Genomic DNA, 4,939 nt, shown 5'->3' with positions numbered 1-4,939 from the left:
GGGGCTATTCTTACAAACTTCTTTCTAGATAGAGGTCCTGCTGGCTCTTTTATGTGGTTGAGTAAATGCTACTGAGGAGGACTGATTATTTTGTAGTAAAAAGAGAGGAACTATTGTGTTTCATACAACATTATCTCTCTATTTGCTTCTATTATGGAGCAATTGTGGGACGAGGTGGACAGAATGAGTGAGGGAAATAATTAAACTGTGGAAAGACATCTCCTTAGTGACTTCTGACCAGCTGACCACATGGCCAAAACTCAGAGTGAGAGGGGGTGTCAGAGAGCCATGAATTTACTGCCTGCAATGAATACAGCAACATCACCCGCAGGATGCAGAGAGATTTGCACATTTGTTGATACGGCCCCAGTTGGAAATGAAAATTTGGAAATCCTGGGCTTCAGAGTCAGTAACCAGCAGCAAAAGCTTTCAAATTCTTTTTCTAAGCATTTGTTGAGATGATATTTTTTCTTTTTGTACTCCGCCCTACCTCCCTATTTTTCTAAGGAAAGAATGATGCCACAAGACTATAGTTTGACGATAGTTAAAATGGCACTATTCATTGAGAAGAGATGCTAGTTAAATTTTTCCACTTGACCAAGGAAAGGGAAACTAATAGCTTCCTTTGGTTTTCCATATCTGGGTAAAATGGACAAAAATCACTGAGAAGAGAAGGATGTGGCACAGACACATTTGAAAGGACATCTTTTCCAGGACCAAAATGAAGATTATTCAAAAAGTACTAAATAAATTCTAAATGGAATTCTGAATTTGAATTTGGAGGTTGTCTGACATAATAGAAAGAATAGGGAATTTGGAATCAGCTAGGTGTGGGTTCAAATCCTGATTTTCCACTTATAGCAGTGTAATAGGATGTTAAAATAAAACTTTTTTTTTTTGGTGTCACTTTTGGCCAGGGCTTTAAGACCATGATATTAATTTACATTACAAAGTGGGGTATGACACCACCATGTAGGACTTGCAACAAAGTGTTTAACACCATTGTGGGACTCTTATCCCCTCAGCATCAAGGATATAAAAGGGTTGAATGGAGATTAGAAGATTTTTATATGGAAAGGTGGGACATTTTTCTTTTACCTCAAGCCCAGGGAGAAGGTCTTCAGTGGGACCACAAGTGAGTTTGACATGTGTCCCAATGGATTGATGTTTGAGTCACGCTGAAGACATCAGAAAGGTAAGAGACTGTTGTTGTTTCGTTTCACCAAGAGAAGAGTGAAAAGATGCTGCATAAGGATGACTTTCACTCCCCAGGCTGACTGGGGCAAAGAGCATATGTTTCCTTCTGACTAGGTGTTGCCCAGGAGGGCTGTCTTAGCTGTCAACCAGGAAGGTTGCCTGAAAGGGCAAAGTGAAGTCAGGAGAGGGTGTGGTTGGGTCCTGCTGGGTGAGGTTTGTGGGAGAAACCCAGTCTTTGAGGAGTCTCTGAAGAACCCACATAAGTGCCCCTTGAAACAAAGAGTCAGTTGTATACAGCTGCCCGTCCTAGGAAGTGCTGGTGTCACAGCACTACGGTGGCAGGTGGGGTAGGATTGCGAAAGAAGACTCACAGGACCTCAATAGTCAGCGCTTATCAATCTACATTTCATTGCAGGAAAAGGATGAAGTAGAGCATCAGCATTAAAGCCAGGTCATACATCTCAGCCAAGGGCGGCCTCACAGCAAAGGGTCAGGACAGCCCAAGTTCCAGGTGTCTTCCTCTGTAAGGGCTGAGGTGCGATGCCCCTGCTCTCTCAGCTCAGGAACCACTGATGTGTGCACAGAATACTTAGAAACCGGGGAGCCCAGAGGAGAGTCTGGGCCAGGGTTTCTCATACTCTGCTGGTCACATGGGTATAATTTTGCTATGCAGTCAGCTCCAATGCCCAAGGTTTGTGGGGGTGGGGCTCTCACCAAGACCAGGTGCAAATCATCAGCCTCACTGTTATCCATAAAGATGCTGACAAGCTTGTACAAACCACCCCAAACTCCTCAGACACGTGGTTATAAAGTGACACTACTAATCATGCCTTGGCATGTCAGTGCCATGCTGGTGCATTTCATATCTGAGTAAAACAGCTCAGCCTTATTCCAGGCTTGCTGGCATTAATCCTCTCCATGCACCAGCTCATGACAATCTCTGTCTAATAGGAACATTTCTGCCCCTGGCTTCTCCCTGTGCTCTAAGCCTAGAAGAGGTGAATGCAGCCTAGGGATTGGAGGGGAACAGAAACTCAAGATGAAGAAACAGAAAAGGAGCTGACCACAACTATTTCCTTCTCAGAGCATGTCTGACAGGAAGAAGATGTCATTCTAAATGTAATCGAATCTTGTGACTCTTCCGTAAGACTGGATATTTTAATTATTGAACTGAGACTATTTTCATGAACTAACATAGCTGGAACATTCTCTTTTTTTTCTTATTGGTGATGATTGACCATAAAACCATAAGACTTGTCTTCAATTTCATCTAGCAAGCAAGGCAAAAATTAAGCCTCACAGGATGTGTTTGAATAGGTAGGAGGAGAAGATGATCAAGCCACATATGAGCTTGATTCTTTTCATATATGGATTCCATGAGAATATCAAAGGTGAAATTGGACAAGTGTTAAGGAATGTCCAAGAAAAATGAGAGGTGTTAAATAAGTAAAAATTGATGATTAAAACTCTCCCTTTCCCACTTCAAACCTAACTAGAAATAAGCACAGGAATCCTATTGCTTTCTTTTTTTTCAATTTTTGATTTAAATTTAATTTTTTTATTGAAGTATAGTTGATTTACAACATCTCACGCGTACAACAAAGTGACTCAGTTATACATATACATATATATATATATATTCTTTTCAGATTCTTTTCCATTATAGATTATTACAAGATACTGTGTACAGTTCCCTGTGCTATACAGCAGGTCTTTGTTGTTTGTCTATTTTAGGTATAGTATTGTGTATCTCTCAATCCCAAATCTCTAGTTTATTCCTCCCTCCCTTTTCTCCTTTGTAACCACAAGTTTTTTCTTTCTTTTTTTTTTTTTTTTTTTACTTTTATTTGCATTTATTTTTTGCGGCATTTATTCCCAGGCCATAAGTAAGTTTTTGTTTCTTCAGTTTCTTCTGGGATATCTTTTTCTTCTGGTTTAGGAACAATCTGTTCTTTTTCTGTGAGGATCATCTCAGTGTGGCAGGGAGAGCTCATGTATGGGTTGATCCGACCATGAGCTCTGTAAGTCCTGTGCCGTATCTTGGGGGCTTTGTTCACCTGGATGTGCTCAATGACCAGAGAATCTACACCTAAGCCCTTAAGTTCAGTATTACTCTCTGCATTTTTGAGCATGTGCAGTAAAAATTCAGCACTCTTTCTGGGCCACCCACCCTGTGGCCAGCCCCATTGTTTGGCCTGGGCCACACCTACGAGCTCCACCATTGTAGCAACGGAATGGCACACATGGCTTCCTTAAAGTGACACCCTTCAGGTACTTGGTGGCTTTTCGGATATGCATACCCTTAACGGCCTGGGCAGTTTCACGAGTGTGCTTAAAGTGAACACGAAGATTTGAACCTCTTGACTTGCATGATTTTGTGGGGGTTTCTGGGTCAAGTGAATAGAGAACCGTTTTTAGAGGTCACCTCAGGCTGCTTACTGGAAAAGGAAGCACAGGTCTTTTCTTAACAAAGCAAAATGTTTACTTACATCGTTTGATTTTATGATGAAGGAAAAGGGATTAAGATACCAGTTTCATGAGTTTAAGAGCTGGTTTGAAGGATTAAGAGAGATCTTGAACAGCTGGGAAGATTGCAGGGTTGGCACATGGAACATGCTCTTTCAGGCCGTTAAGTCACGTCACCAGGAGCGGAATGATAGCTCCTTTTCCCCAGGCCCCCTTGCAGTTTTTGGTTTCTGGCCGTCTGATGAGGGCGGAAGTGGTGTAAACCACTTGCAGTCCTGGCTCTTAAAAGCCCGGCAGACTCTCCAGATTCCTCTTTCTCTGCTACTCTGAAGTTTTCTAGATGAAAACAAGGCAGAGGAAGTTCTCCTGACCTGTATAGGGCTTTGTGTGAGCAAGTTCAGCCATAGAAATGTTGGGTTAACTGTAGGTTAAACCATCCTGACTAATATATGGGAAAAGACCTAGGAAGAAAGGAAGCAGCAAAAACATAAAGCAGTTTTCCCAAAACAGATCTAAAGGTGGGATCAATATTTCTTGTACATCAATATTTGTTGAAGAGAGCAGGGAATAGGGAAAGAAAGAAGAATTGACATTAAATAATTTTACCTTGTGGTTACACTAAAAAATGAAAAACTTCTAAAAAAGAATAATACATATAAAGAAACGTATAAAAATCATACAATTTTCACAAACTGAATATGTCCATGTAACCGAGTGAGTAGTAATAATAATAATAGTAATAATAATAATAAATCAACCCAGAGTATTACCAGGATCCTAGAAGCTCTCTTCATGACCCTGTCAGTCACAAGCCCACAGAAATACCTCTGTTCCGACTTCCAACGCTGTGGTTGCACCTGAGCTCTGCTTGACCGTGTGGTTACAAAAGAACCTCACTCCCCAGACCCACTTAAGTTTCCATATTACCCAGAAACTCCAGGCTTCTCAAAGTTTCTTAATTTTTTTGCTTTCATAGCTGGTAGAAAAAAAAATAAGTTAAAACAATGAGGAATTGAATGAAACAATTATCAAACTGATTTTAATTCTTAGTGGATTTTATTTTCATTAATTTTAATTTCATTTTCTTGGGATAAATATCATATGTGTGTATGTCCACAAAAATTTATAAAACTAGTTATACGTTACCAAAAAAGGTCATCTTATTCCGTTTTTGTTTTTGTTTTTTTTTGCGGTACGCGGGCCTCTCCCCTCTGTGGCCTCTCCCGTTGCGGAGCACAGGCTCCGGATGCGCAGGCTCAGCGGCCATGGCTCACGG

The 4,939-nt window shown here is 40.9% G+C and overlaps 1 pseudogene; it reads right to left on the bottom strand.

The window, feature by feature from the left end:
- Positions 1 to 3,050: 3,050 nt before the first annotated feature.
- LOC114890352 lies at positions 3,051 to 3,594 on the bottom strand (annotated as a pseudogene).
- Positions 3,595 to 4,939: the final 1,345 nt, after the last annotated feature.

This window comes from Monodon monoceros, unplaced genomic scaffold, assembly GCF_005190385.1.
Source record: "Monodon monoceros isolate NGI ecotype Baffin Bay Population unplaced genomic scaffold, NGI_Narwhal_1 Super_Scaffold_11, whole genome shotgun sequence".
Taxonomy (NCBI): Eukaryota; Metazoa; Chordata; class Mammalia; order Artiodactyla; family Monodontidae; genus Monodon; species Monodon monoceros.
This window is presented reverse-complemented; position numbering and strand designations above follow the sequence as displayed.